The sequence below is a fragment of the Rhinopithecus roxellana genome, chromosome 17, assembly GCF_007565055.1.
Source record: "Rhinopithecus roxellana isolate Shanxi Qingling chromosome 17, ASM756505v1, whole genome shotgun sequence".
NCBI lineage: Eukaryota > Metazoa > Chordata > Mammalia > Primates > Cercopithecidae > Rhinopithecus > Rhinopithecus roxellana.
The window spans coordinates 81,228,743-81,243,727 of record NC_044565.1 but is presented as its reverse complement, the minus strand read 5'-3'; the positions used below and the strand labels follow the sequence as shown (position 1 = coordinate 81,243,727).

General features: G+C 39.1%; 1 protein-coding gene and 1 non-coding gene across 5 annotated transcripts in view; one reads left to right on the top strand and one right to left on the bottom strand.

Moving 5' to 3' along the window:
- Positions 1–14,985, top strand: part of SOS1 (SOS Ras/Rac guanine nucleotide exchange factor 1) — a 144,629-nt gene that overhangs the window by 40,590 nt on the left and 89,054 nt on the right. Inside the window, exon 1 of one of the 4 annotated variants that reach the window (XM_030920975.1) lies at positions 9,120–9,136. The exons of the other annotated variants lie outside the window; for them this stretch is intronic. The gene's annotated coding sequence lies outside the window, so the exon portion shown is untranslated. Of the gene's footprint in view, positions 1–9,119; positions 9,137–14,985 lie in introns of those variants that run through there. 4 annotated transcript variants of the gene reach the window in all.
- Positions 714–817, bottom strand: LOC115894400. Its single transcript, XR_004054527.1, has one exon. It is a non-coding gene; the product is annotated as a U6 spliceosomal RNA (small nuclear RNA).

The window sequence follows — 14,985 nt, the reverse complement described above, 5'->3', positions numbered from 1 at the left end:
TTCTGTGTATTACTTCTGACTTCCTTAAGAATATACCCTAACCACCATTTCCTGATTCTTTTGCCTCATCTTCATCTGCTTGCTGCTTGGATGTGGGTGTGTCCCAAGATTCCATTCTGCTTTAAATTGCTCCTGTCCACCTTGGACTGGGAGATTTTTATCTCCTTGTACTATTTCTATTACCTGTGTGAAAGTGAATCATCTGAATTGGGTCATTTTTGTCATACCCAACTAAATCAGTAGAGGGGCCAAGGGGAAAAAGTGTTCAGGGTCTGTAACATTGCTCTAGAAATGTAATTCTCTACAAGTCCAGCAGCTAAAACTGCCTATTTATATAAACAAAAACCAGTGTTATCTATGTCTGCTGAGATAACTTGCAACAACTCTGGGACTAATTTTGCTCACCAACTGGAGTTTGCCAGCTCCCCAAAGCCTTACTAATACCAATAAACTTTCTATCAAGACCACATAGAACATTTCTTCTTCTTTATAAAACCCCCAACCATATCTTTGTTGTTTGGACATACTGAAGACCACCCAGTCTACATCTATGCCCCAAATTACAATTCTTTCTTCCCAAATAAAATGTTAAATTTGGAGGTTTGTATCTACATTTTTATCTACATTTGACTTTGACACCTGTGGGTGATTGGATGAATCCCAGATCCATATTTTTGGCCTTAAGCTCTCTTTTTTTAAAAAATTAAAAAATAATAATAATGGAACGCTTCACAAATATACATGTCATCCTTGCGCAGGAGCCATCCTAATCTCTGTATCATTTTGTTTTCAGTATACGTACTGCCGAAGCAAGCACTAAGCTCTTTTTTGAGCCTCAGACATAGCTAGATTTCAACCTGTACTCAAATAAATTTAAAGTAAAATTTGATTATTACTGTAAGATACCTCTGTGGGGATAGCTACTGGGTACAAAAAGTAATTAGAATGAACAAGACCTAGTATTTGATAGCACAACAGGGCGACTAGTCAGTAGTAATTTAATTGTACATTTTAAAATAACTGAAAGTATAATTGGATTGTTTGTAACACAAAGGGTAAATGCTTGAGGGAATGGATACCCCATTTACCATGATGTAACTATTATGCATTACATATCTGTGTCAAGTGTCTTATGTACCCCATAAATATGTGCACCTGTGTACCCACAAATTGTTTTTAAAATTGGTTTTATCAAAAAAGGTTGAATAAGCAAATTTTTATAAAAATATTTACCAATATATAACTATGAATATTCTTTTTTTTTTTTTTTTGAGACAGAGTCTTGCTCTGTTGGCCAGGCTGGAGTGCAGTGGTGCTTATTGCAACCTCTGCCTCCTGGGTTCAAGTGATTCTCCTGCCTCAGCCTTCCAAGTAGCTGGGATTACAGGCACCTGCCACCATGCCTGGCTAATTTTTGTATTTTTAGTAGAGACAGGGTTTGCCATGTTGGCCAGGCTGGTCTCAAACTCCTAACCTTAGATAATCCACCTGCCTTGGTCTCCCAGAGTGCTGGGATTACAGGTGTAAGCTACCATGCTTGGCAAATTTTCTTTTTCTTTTTATTTCTGAGGACAGAATCTCACTCTGTCGCCCAAGGTAGAATGCAGTGCTGCGATCTCGGCTCACTGCAGCCTCTGCCTCCAGGGTTCAAGTGATTCTGCTGCCTCAGCCTCCCAAGAAGCTGAGATTACAGCTGCGCATTGCCATGGCTGGCGAATTTTTGTATTTTTATTAGAGACGGGGTTTCACCATGTTGGCCAGGCTGGTCTCAAACTCCTGACCTCCAGTGATCCACCTGCCTACACTTACCACAGTGCTGAGATTGAGGCCTGAACCACCACAACCAGCCACTATGAACATTCTTTACTAATAAATAAGCACCATCTTGCATTACAGCTACAAAAATTATTTTTTGTTCTTGTTTTCGAGACAGGTCTGAGTAGCTGGGACCACTGACGCCCAGTTAATTTTTTGGTTTTTTTTTGGAGAGACAAGGTCTCACTGTGTTGCCCAGGTAGGTCTTGAACTCCTCAGCTCAAGCAATACACGTGCCTCAGCCTTCCAAAGTGCTGGTACTATACATGTGAGCCACTGTTCCTGGCCTTACAAAAATTATTTTGTAGGTTGTATTTTAGCTAGCCTATCACAATTCTTCCAAGTTTTTAAATGGTTTCTGTTGCTGATAAAATATTCTTTATTGATAGCCAACAAATTCTAATTTGGTTATTACTAGGCTATCAGTGCAAAAAAAAAAATTACAGTTAAAAACTTGTAAAATCTCACATGCCTAAATACCAGGACCGGGTTTATAGTTGTATCAATTTATTTGTTTTTCTTAATACTCAGCATCCAAATTAAAAATAGGAGTATTTTTGTTTACTTTAAAAAGTGATACACTATTGGCCGGGCGTGGCTGGTGGCTCATGCCTGTAATCCTAGCACTTTGGGAGGCCGAGGCAGGTGGATCACAAGGTCAGGAAATCGATACCATCCTGGCTAACATGGTGAAACCCCGACTCTACTAAAAATACAGAAAAAATTAGCCGGGCGTGGTGGCGGGTGCCTGTAGTCCCAGCTACTTGGGAGGCTGAGGCAGGAGAATGGTGTGAACCCAGGAAGCGGAGCTTGCAGTGAGCCAAGATGGTGCCACTGCACTCCAGCCTGGGTGACAGAGTGAGACTCTGTCTCAAACAAACAAAAAAAAAAGTGATATACTATTTGTATTTTGTAACATTCATTAAAGAAAACACTTAAGACTTTCAAAACTAGAAAAATATTATTTTAATTTCTTAAAGCTTTGAAATATACATTTAAGAGTGCATGTAACTTCAGTTTAAATGTTCAGTTTAAATGTTCAGTTTAAATCAGGGGTCCCCAACCCCCAGGCTACGAACTGATACTGGTCCATGGCATGTTAGGAACCAGGCCGCACCACAGGAGGTAAGCAATGAGTAGGTGAGCAAAGCTTCATCTGTATTTACAGCCACTCACCATCACTTGCATTACTGCCAGAACTCTGCCTCTTTCCAGATCAGTGGAGGCATTCGATTCTCAGGAGCACGATTCCCGTTGTGAACTGTGCATGTGAGGCATCTAGGTTGCGCACTCCTTACGAGAATCTAATGCCTGATGATCTGTCACTGTCTCCCATCCCCCCATACGGGACCGTCTAGTTGCAGAAAAACAAGCTCAGGGCTCCCATTGATTCTACATTATGGTGAGTTGTATAATTATTTTATTATATATTACAATGTAATAATAGAAATAAAGTAATAAATGTAATGCACTTGAATCGTCCTGAAACCATCCTACCCACCCGAGTCTGTGGAAAAGTTGTCTTGTGCAGAACTGGTCCTGGTGCCAAAACGGTTGGGGACCACTGACTTTATGCATGCTTCCCCACCCACGTTCCCCAAGTCTGTAGAAAAACTGTCTTCCACAAAACCAGTCCCTGGTGCCAAGAAGGTTGGAGACCACTGGTTTAAATAATAATGAAATGAACGTGTATGTACCTAACATACAGGTTAAAAAATGAAGTATTTCTGTCCAGGCACAGTGGTTCACGCCTGTAATCCCAGTACTTTGGGAGGCCAAGGCAGGCAGATCACAAGGTCAGGAGTTTGAGACCAGCCTGACCAACATGGTGAAACTCTGTCTCTACTAAAAATGCAAAAATTAGCTGGGCATGGTGGCACATGCCTGTAATCCCAGCTACTCAGGAGACTGAGGCAGGAGAATCGCTTGAACTCAGGAGGTGGAGGTTGCAGTGAGCCGAGATTGCACCAGTGCACTCCAGCCTGGGCAACAGAGTGAGACTCCATCTCAAAAAAAAAAAGAAAAAAGTATTTCTAATATTTTTAAAGGCTTCTGTAGTTTCCTAACTGATTGCATCTTCTTTCCCCTCCCCTGGAGGTAATGGCCGAGTTTTAGATTAATCAAGTACTTAAATTACTTTATAGTTTTGTCACATATGTATAAATTAGTAAACAATGAATACAGTTTGGTTTTGCTTTTTTCTGAACTTGATATAAATGGATCATATTGTTTATATTGTTCTGTAACTTATATTTTTGCCTCATTTTATGTTTTTGAGATTACATTTATGTTATTGTGTGTAACTTTTAGGTCATTCATTTGTGCTGGTAAGTAATACTCGTTTTCTAAATCTACTGCAATGTATTGGTCCATTCTAATGTTGATGGACATTCTGGTTGTTTCCAAGTTTTGCTTTTTAAGCACTGCTGTTAACATTTTTGTGCTTGTTCATCTGTTGCACACATGTAAGAGTTCTATAATGTAGCAGTCCTCATCTTTTTTTTTTTTTTTTGAGACAGAGCCTTGTTCTTGTCGTCCAGGCTGGAGTGCAGTGGCGCGATCTTGGCTCACTGCAACCTCCGCCTCCCAGATTCAAGCAATTCTCCTGCCTCAGCCTCCCGAGTAACTGGGACTACAGGCCCATGCCACCATGCCTGGCTAATTTTTGTATTTTTAGTAGAGACGGGGTTTTACCATGTTGGCCAGCATGGTCTCAAACTCTTGACATCATGATCTGCCCGCCTCGGCCTCCCAAAGTGCTAGGATTACAGGCATGAGCCACCGTGCCTAACCAGTCCCCAACCTTTTTGGCAGCAGGGACTGGTTTTGTGGAAGACAGCTTTTCCACAGTGGGGGAATGTTTTTGGGATAAAACTGTTCCACTTCAGATCACCAGGCATTAGATTCTCATAAGGTGTGCAACCTAGATCCCTCACATGCACAATTCACAGTAGGTTTCACGGTCCCATGACAATGAGAATCTAATGCTCCTGCTGATCTGACAGATGGAGCTCAGGTGGTAATGCTCCCTGGTAGGCTGCTCACCTGCTGTGCAGCCCGATTCCTAATGGAGTTCGGGGGATTCATTGGTTGGCAGCCAGGTGTTGGGGACCCCTCCTGTAATGTATTTAGAAGAAGAACTGCTGGATCATAATGTGTGTGTGTGTGTGTTTAACTTTACTAAATAATGTTAAACTGTAATCCAAATTGTTATTTCTTTATTCCCACCAGTAATGGGTACAAATTCACATTTCTTTATATCTTTACCAATACGTGATATTCTTATATTTTAAAATTTTTGTCAAAATAGTAGGTGTAAAATAATGTCTTGTAGTTTTTATTTGTATTTACTTGAAGACAAATAAATGCAAGGCTGAGGCTGGAGATTGAGACTGAGGCTGAGCACCTTTCTAATATTTATGGGGCAGTTGTATTTCCCCTTTCATGAAATGTCTGTACATGACTTTTGTCCATTTTATAAAATTGAGGGTTTGTTTTTATTAATACTTTGTCATTATTTATCCTGGATATTTCCTTCGTAGGTTGTATGTGTCCCAGTGTGTGACTTATCTTTCCACTTTTTGTGATATGTTGATTAAGCAGTAGTTCTTAATGAAATTGAATTAGGATTTTTCTTCATTTTATACTTGTTGTGTCTTTTTAAATAAATTATTTCCTAACTCAGGTTATAAAGATATCCTGCTATGCTTTTACTAAATGTTTCTGAATCTTTTGCTTATCCCTGTTATGTACTTGATCCATTTTCAGTTGGTTTTTATATATGGTGTGTGATAGGGAATAATTTGCCAGTGTCCTAGCACTATATATTGGATGATCCATCCTTTCCTCATGAATCTATACTACTGGCTCTTTGTTTTATATTCTTTTCATACAGGATCTGTATATAAGCTCTCCATTATGGTGGTCTTTCTGTTTCTGCACTAATATCTTACTGTCTTAACCACTGTAGCTTAATCATGTCTTTATCTGGCAGGAAAAATAGTTTTTTGCCTGATTTTTCTTTATAGGAGTGCCTTAGTTGTTCTTGGCTCTTCTAAATTTAGGAACAACATCTCAATTTTTCAGAAAATTGTTTCAATTTTAATAGGAATTGTAATGTTTAGAGTATGGGAAAATTGACATCTTGAGATATTATGGTACTTCATTAATACTATTTAAGGTCTTCTAAATGTCATTCATTAAAGTTTAAAAATTTGTCTTCATAAAGGATTTTTTTTTTTTTTTTTTTTTTGAGAAGGAGTCTCACTCTGTCATTGGGGCTGGAGTGCAGTGGCATGATCTTGGCTCACTGCAACCTCTGCTTCCTGGGTTCAAGCGATTCTCCTGCCTCAGTCTCCCAAGCAGCTAAGATTCCAGATGCACGCCACCACACCCATTTAATTTTTGTATTTTTAGTAGAGACAAGGTTTTACCATGTTTGTCATGCTGGTGTCGAACTCCTGACCTCATGTGATCCACCTGCCTTGGCCTCCCAAAGTGCTAGGATTACAGGCATGAGCCACCGTGCCTAGCCCATAAAGGTTTTAGACACATTTTATAAGATTATTTTCATAGTTACTGTATTTTATTTTTGCAACTATCATTAAAAAATTCTATTTTCTGTTTTTTGCTTATGTAGGAGTGTAACTATCTTTTATAGATTATGTCAACAATTTTACTAAACTCACTTATTAACTCTTGTAATTTTTCTATAGATTCTTTTGGGTTTTCAATTAGAATAATTATATTACCTGCAAATAATAGCAGTTATATTCCTTCCTTTCCAATCGTTTTTGTCTTATTGGCTAGGACCTCCAGACAATGTTGAGTAGACATTGTGATAGTAGGTATCCTTGTCTTGTCCCTGGTTTTAAAGGTAGTTCTTTTAGTATTGCACTCTTGATTATGATTTTTGTTGTAGGCTTTTTGTTTATATCCTTTATCAAGTTTAGGAAATGTTCTTCTATTTCTAGGACCTAAGTTTTTGCTTGTATATTTATTAGGAACCATGAATTGTTACCTTTTCTGCGTCTATTGTCATTTTTCCCCTTTATTTTGTTATTGCAAGAATCACAAAAGATTTACTTTTGTTGAACCAGTCTCAGTTCCTGAAATAAGCCCGTCGGTCGTGGTGTAGTATCTTTTCTAAACATATCTAAATTTGGTTTGCTACTTTTTTTTTTTTTTTTTTTAAGGTAAGGTCTCACTCTGTCACCCAGGCTGGAGTGTACTGGTGTGATCTGGGCTTACTGCAGCCTCCGCCTCCTGGGCTCAAGCAATTCTCCCACCTCAGTCTCCCCAGTAGCTGGGACCACAAGTGTGTGCTACCACACCTGGCTAATTTTTGTGTTTTTGGTAGTGATGAGTTTTTGCTTTGTTACCCAGACTAGTTTCAAACTCTTGAGCTCAAGCCTCAGCCTCCTAAAGTGGTGGGATTACAGGCATGAGCCATCACACCCGGCCCAGTTTTCTACTTTTGTTTATGATTTTTTTTCATCTATGTCCATGAGCAGTTATTCTTTCCTAGACAGCGTTGGTTTGGTTTAGTGTCAGTTGTACACAGCACACATTGTGTGAGGTTGGAATTGTCTATTTCTGGAAAGATAAAATTACCTTCTTTGTGGGAAGATTTTAAACCTTTGATACAATTTCTTTAATGATTAGAAAACCATTAGAAATGTTTTATTTCTTTTTGAGTCAGTTTTGATAATTTACAATTTTTAGGAATTTGTTCACTTTACCTAAATGTTTAAAGCTTGCCTTGAAGTTTCTCATAATTTTCTCTTTTTAAACTGCTATATTTGTAGTCATGCCCCTCCTTCTTGTTTATAATACAGTAGTATTTGTGCCTTCTCTTTTTTTTCTTGATCTTTTAGCAATTTTTCTATTAGTACTTTTCAAAGTATCAACTTTGTTTTTAATTTTTTTAATTTTAAACATTTATTATAATATTTTGAGATGGAGTCTCTCTGTTTTGTCCAGGCTGGTGTCGGACTCCTAGACTCAGGTAATCCTCCCGCTTCAGCCTCCCAAGTAGATGGGATTATAGGTGTCAACCACCACATCTGACTCTCAAGTTTGTTTTTTATTTATTAACTGTTGCTTTTCTTTATTTCTTTCCTTCTTTTTTTTTTTTTTTTTTTTTTGAGACGGAGTCTCGCTCTGTCGCCCAGGCTGGAGTGCAGTGGCCGGATCTCAGCTCACGGCAAGCGCCGCCTCCTGGGTTTACGCCATTCTCCTGCCTCAGCCTCCCGAGTAGCTGGGACTACAGGCGCCTGCCACCTCGCCCGGCTAGTTTTTTGTATTTTTTAGTAGAGATGGGGTTTCACCGTGTTAGCCAGGATGGTCTCGATCTCCTGACCTCGTGATCCGCCCGTCTCGGCCTCCCAAAGTGCTGGGATTACAGGCTTGAGCCACCGCGCCCGGCCTCTTTCCTTCTTTTAAAGGAGAAAAAAAGGTTGAAAAAAATTTAGGAGCCACTTGATAAAAAAATAATTTCAGGTTTCTTTCCCTAGATGTAATACAGGAACCTTAAACTCATGTCAGACTTGAATTTCTTATCTTTCCTGGAAAATATTGTCTTCTAATATTTCCTATCCTAAGTTGGTGGTTCTCTCTTGTTGCTGCCCCCACCACCCAAAAAAATAGTTATCCCAGCCTACCTCCTTCTACCTTAACAGGCCCTTCTTTCCCACCTCCCACTGTTTCTGCCTTGGTCCAGGTCTTCATTCTCTCTTCTTACAGAGCCTGTGGCATCATTCCAACTAGTTTTGCTTCCTTCAACCTCATCTCTTTTAACCCATCCTTCATACTGACATTTTTGACTTCAGCAAACAGTCCAATTATGTCCATGTCTCATTTAAAACCTTACAATTATTTTCTGCTACCCTGATCACTTCCGAACTCTTTAGCATGATATACAACCTGGGCCTTCCAGTCTCCCTACATGTACTCTTTGGTCCATGGTCCAACCTAGTTTCCCCAACACATCATTTTGTTCTTGGTCTCTATGCCTTTTTTTTCTGTTGAGACAGAGTTTTGCTCTGTTGCCCAGGCTGGAGTGCAGTGGCACAATCTTGGCTCACTGCAACCTCTGCCTCCCAGTTTCAAGTGATTCTCGTGCCTCAGCTTCCCGAGTAGCTGGAACTACAGGCATGTGCCACCATGCCTGACAAATTTTTTTTTTTTTTTTTTTGAGACAGAGTTTTGCTCTTGTTGCCCAGGCTGGGGTGCAATGGCGCGATCTTGGCTCACCACAACCTCCACCTCCCAGGTTCAAGCGAATCTCCTGCCTTAGCCTCCCAAGTAACTGGGATTACAGGTACGTGCCACCACGCCCGGCTAATTTTGTATTTTTCATACAGACGGGGTTTCTCCATGTTGGTCAGGCTGGTCTTGAACTCCTGACCTCAGTTGATCCACCTGCCTTGACCTCCCAAAGTGCTGGGATTACAGGCATGAGCCACCGCACCCAGCCAGAGAAAATATTTTTAGTTTATTTATGGGAAAGATGTAAGTGCTCTGATTTGTTTGATTTTTGTCTTTTTAAATTTAATTTTTCTTTCTCCCCCCCGAGACGGTATCACTCTATCGCCTAGGCTGGTGTGCAGTGGCACCATCTCAGCTCACTGCAACCTCTGCCTCCTGGGTTCAAGCAATTATCTTGCCTCAGTTGGGACTACAGGTGTGCCCCACCACACCCGGCTAATTTTTGTATTTTTGTTAGAGATGGGGTTTCACCATGTTGGCCAGGCTGGTCTGGTTTTTTTTTTTTTTTTTTTTTTCTGAGATGCAGTCTTCACTCTCATCCAGACTGGAGTGCAGTAGCACGATCTCGGCTCACTACAGCCTCCACCTCTTGGGTTCAAGCGATTCTCCTGCCTCAGCCTCCCCAGTAGCTGGGATTATAGGTGGGCACCACCACACCTGACTAATTTTTGTGTTTTTAGTACACACAGGGTTTCATCATGTTGCTCAGGCTGGTCTCGAACTCCTGACCTCAGGTGATCCACCCACCTCAGCCTCCCAAAGTGCTGGGATTACAGGCGTAAGCCACTGCTCCTGGCCCAAGCTGGTCTTAAATTTTATTTCTTGATGGAAGATTTTTGCGTTGGTTTTTAACCTCAGAATGAGGAGAAATAAGCACCTAAAGCATCAAACATTCACTGAAGAATTGTAACACTAAGAGATTTGATGATTCCAATCTTTATTATTTAGCTTTGAGAATACCAGTTTTATCTCAAATTCTGTCTTTATATGTATAAATAAAAGTAGGAGATCTGAGCTCAAGACATGACAGAACATAATTTAGAATTTTCCAGTTCTCCAGAGAGCCATTAACTAGCAAGGGATATGAAAGATTCATCAGAATTCAACATAATATTTTCTGGTAGTTTACCCAAGGGGTTCCTGAATACAGTTGAAGGACTTACGTATCAAACAACTAGGAATTGATATATACCTAAATCCCTTTGCCTTTTCAGATTCCATAAAATCTGGCAATAACAGCCAACAAAGTTGCTTCAGAATCTGCTGGAACTTACTAGAGACAAAACGAACTGTCCAGATAGAATCAAGTAGTCCTTAAGGAAAGTTTATAATTCCAGAGTTTTCATCTTTAATTGAATATAGTAATTACTCCTTAAAAGAACAATTACTATAAAATTCTTATTCAGGCTGTTGTTAATTATTTAGTAATATTTAAATTACTTTAAGAAAATATAGTTAAAGAAGTATATGAAATTTTCTGTCAGTAAACATAAGTATGAAATGTAATGTTTTTTGAAAACTATTAGGTTGGTGCAAAAGTAATTGATGTTTTGCCATTAAATGGCAAAACCGGGAAAACCCACATAGTTTAAACCGAATTTGAAGTGCTTATTTATAATTGCTCATAAACACACATGCAACTCAGAATCAGCTGTACATGGCTTCTGAAGACTGCCGTAAGATTTGACAGGGTAACCTATTCTATATAGAGTTGAAGAACTTGGATCATTTGATCTATTAAATGTATCTGAGTACCATTTATGATGAAATGGAGCACTTTGGCTGTAACACTATCTCATGGAATAGAAGTGTTTTTATTCTGCCTACATGTGAAATATACTACTACTTCTGTTTGCTCTCTAAAGAAATATCCTAACAGCATCTTCTTGAAAGAATAAAGAACAGTCTGTGTATTTTTAGGAGTTGGTACTCTGCTTGCCTTTTAAGTATGGATCATTGCCTTTGTTTTTCAGTTAGAGTTTTTCAGTTTTATTTTTGTTTTCAAGGGGGTAAAACAATTTATCGATCTCTTAAATACATGGATGAGTTTTGTGATTCCCATTTGACAGATTTTAAGATGTGAAAAAGGTTAATGTCCAGAAGCTTAGAAGTACAGTTGGCATCATGCCTTATTTTCTGTTTAAGCCAACTGTTGATTTGTTTGATTTATTTAATAGTTCTTCTTTGGATATTAGTAACCACCAATAAATAAAACCGATTATGAATTTCTAAAACTTTGCTTATACAAAGTGCCAAACTTAATCAACATTTGAATTATATGTGCTAGAATTATAAGCAGTATCACATTGTTGTTTTTAACCATTGCATTTTCACCGTTGTGGCTATATACAACTCTATATAATTAACATCTGTTTTAGTTCTGTTTTTGTATGGTGAATGGTTTCTGCTTTAAAGGCTTATGCTCCTGAAATCAACCAAACACAACCAGACTCTCTAGTCTTACCATCACACCTTTTCAATTTTAATTCCAAGAAAGAAATATTTTATTCCCCTCACCTCTATAACACAGAAGCCTTGAGTATCCCCTGAATCGTCAGGGGTTCAGAGTAAAAAGGAGAAAATTATAAGTACATAAAGCCCTGCCTAGTTGGAACATCACTGTCCAAAAGAGGAAATAGACAAGGGAACATGTAATTATAAGTCAACATGATAAACCCAATAACAGAAATGTGGTACATAGTACAGGGATTAACCCAGGGAAGAGTATAAGGATCATATGAGCAGGGATTATGTTTGATTCGTATCTGTATATCCAGCACCTAACAAAGAGTCTGGTATTTAATAGATTAAACAAATCAGTTAAATGAATGAGATTAATTCTGCCTTAAAGATAAGAAACAAGGAAGTCTTCCTAAATGGGGTGTAATCTGGGTTTTGAAATTCAAATAGCTTAGAAGAAGAAAAGGACAAAGAAAAAAAGTTGGAAAAAAAAAAAGCCAAATAGGCAGATGAAAAAAGTTAAGAAAATGAATGACAGGCATGGGGAACAGTGTGAGTGAAACTGCATGCCATGTTTTAGCAAACTGCAAATAGTTCAGATTGCATCAGCATAAAGTGTAAATTGAAGAGCAGCTGGAAATGGAGCTATATTCGTGAAGAATTATATACAAGGGCTTCTTTGAAAAACAATGAACTTACAAAAAAACTTAATCATACTTTCTTGAATACTTTCTAAAACATGTTTCGGGATGTCTAGACCCTTCAAAGGCCTTTGATATTTTTAAAAGGTAATTAGAATTATTGATGAAATATTTTCGTTTTAACATTTATTATCTTCTCTACCATTTGAGATTTATGTCAGATTTTTAATATTTTATATAACTTATAAACGTTGGGGTCCTTTGTATAACCAATGATGATTTTCCCTTTTCAAATTAAAAAGATTTATAGGACTGTATTTGCATTTATGACGTGAGATAGATGTTTATTAAATAGTATGACAACGTACTTCAAGCCAAGTTTTATATGGAAGCCCACTATGTAAGTAGATATGGTCCATGGGCATCCACTCCCTACACTTATGGGTCTACTAGGGTACTCTGCAGATTCCTCCAGGTTCAACAGTCAAGGGTTTAGTGGAAAGAGTCAGGAGGCCCGGGTTCAGTATTTACAGTTAGTGACTGGATTGTGGGTGTCTCCTTTTTCTTTCTCATCATCTAAATAGAGGGACTGGCTGGGTGCAGTGGCTCATGCCTGTAATCCCAGCACTTTGGGAGGTCAAAGTGGGCAGATCACTTGAGGTCAGGGATTTGAGACCAGCCTGGCCAACATGGTAAAACCCTGTTTCTACTAAAAATACTAAAAAAAATTAGCCCAGCGTGGTGGCAGGCACCTGTAATCCTAGCTAGTTGGGAGGCTGAGGCAGGAGAATTGCTTGAACCCGGGAGGTGGAGGTTGCAGTGAGCCAAGGTCGCACCACTGCACTCCAGTCTGGGCGACAGCAAGACTCTGTCTCAAACAAATAAATACAGTAAATAGAGAGACTTAGTTAAATGACTTCTAAAGTCCCTTTTAACTCTAAGTCTGTGGTTTTTTAAATCTGTAGCTATAGTTTATGTGATGCTGGAGCTTTGAACTGGAATGTAACCCCCCAATTATAGCTACATTTTCCAGGACTACATCTAAGTGAAATCAGGAGCAGTCTATATTGTGTTTTTCTAAAAAACTTAAGTTGTTCTTTTTTTCATGTTAAATTTAAGATTTTGGTAGAATAGGTGGAACTATCTCACAGGTAATTTGAAGTTTGGGTCTAAAACCGAGGAGAGAAATCAGGACTAGGGATAGATTTGGGGTTGTCCATACAGGTGACTGTTAAATGTGGAAGTAAATGAGGTTATTTAAGGGGCAGAAGAGAAGGGAGTGAACAATCAAGAGTAGAAGGGGTAGAGGAATGGAGGAAGATATGGAACTCTACAAGGACATGGAAAAGGAATAAGGAAATTAGGGAAGAAATTGAATAGAGTATGTCCTAATACTAAGGAAAGAGTTTCAGAAATGAAAGGAACTTGACTGAGAACCAGATAGAAATAGCCCACCATGTGGTGTTAGCATTCACTGCCAAATGAAGATGTTGGTCATTAAGATAAAGGTTATTTGAAAAGACAGTTTAAGCCATTGGGGGCATGCAAATCAGTGTACAAAAAGAAAACTTTTACAAGTTTCAGTTTTGTTTTTTTAAAGGTCATGCTAAGTATTGAAGAGGAATAAGTTTATATGGTTTGATACCTACACACATTAGTCAGAGTGTGGTGGTATGGTGAATGGAGAGCACAGAAATCAGAATTATGAATTCTGGGTTCTAGTACATACTCTCTATTATTTTAACTGTACAACCATCCAGTCACCTAACAAGGTGGAGATACTTGTAAACAAATTATGATCAGATTGCTAATTGTTGTACTCAATATGATCAAACCTTCTTGGGCAAATGATTTAAGCCTTCTGGGTTTCTTCACCTGTAAAATTAAATTGTTAAGAAAAATTTATTTTAGGCCGGGCACAAGGTCTCATGCCTGTAATCCCAGCACTTTGGAAGGCCAAGGCAGGTGGATTACCTAAGGTCGGGAGTTTGAGACCAGCCTGGCCAACATGGTGAAACCCCATCTCCACTAAAAATACAGAAATTGGCCGGGCATGGTGGCAGGTCCCTGTAATCCCAGCTACTAGGGAGGCAGAGACAGGAGAATTGCTTGAACCCAGGAGGCAGAGGTTGCAGTGAGCTGAGATCATGCCACTGCACTCCAGCCTGGATGACAGGGTGAGACCCTGTCTCAAAAAAATAAAAAATAAATAAATTTTGTTTTAAAGCTCATAATCTATGTAGTACCTCTTAATGCAGTTCTGGATTGTTCCAATGCTGTTTGCCTTTAAAATGTGTATGAATGCATACATATGTATGTATACATATATGTACTTTTTAAGAATTATATAGGATATTATCTTTTATTGTTGTTTTGAGACAGGGTCTCCCTCTGTTGGCCAGGCTGGAGTACAGTGGTGTAATCATAGCTCACCGCAGCCCTGGCATCCTGGATTTAAGCGACTCTTCCACCTCAGCCTCTGGAGTAGGTGGGGACTACTACAGGCATGTGCCACCCTCCTGGGCTTTTTTTTTTTTTTTTCTTTGGTAGAGACAGGTTTTCCCTGTGTTGCCTAGGCTGGTCCTGAACTCCTGGCCTTAACCGTTCCTCATTGGTCAGCCTCAAAGTGTTAGGATTACAGGCATTAGCCACCACACCCAGCCTAGTACACTGTTTATAAAATTTTCCCTGTACACTGAGGCTGTCACACCCTCTCAATTATTGAAGTGTAGTAGGACAGGCCATATTGTGTGCCCTGAGCCAGTGAGTACTGTGCACTTTCATCCAGTAAGTGCCGTAC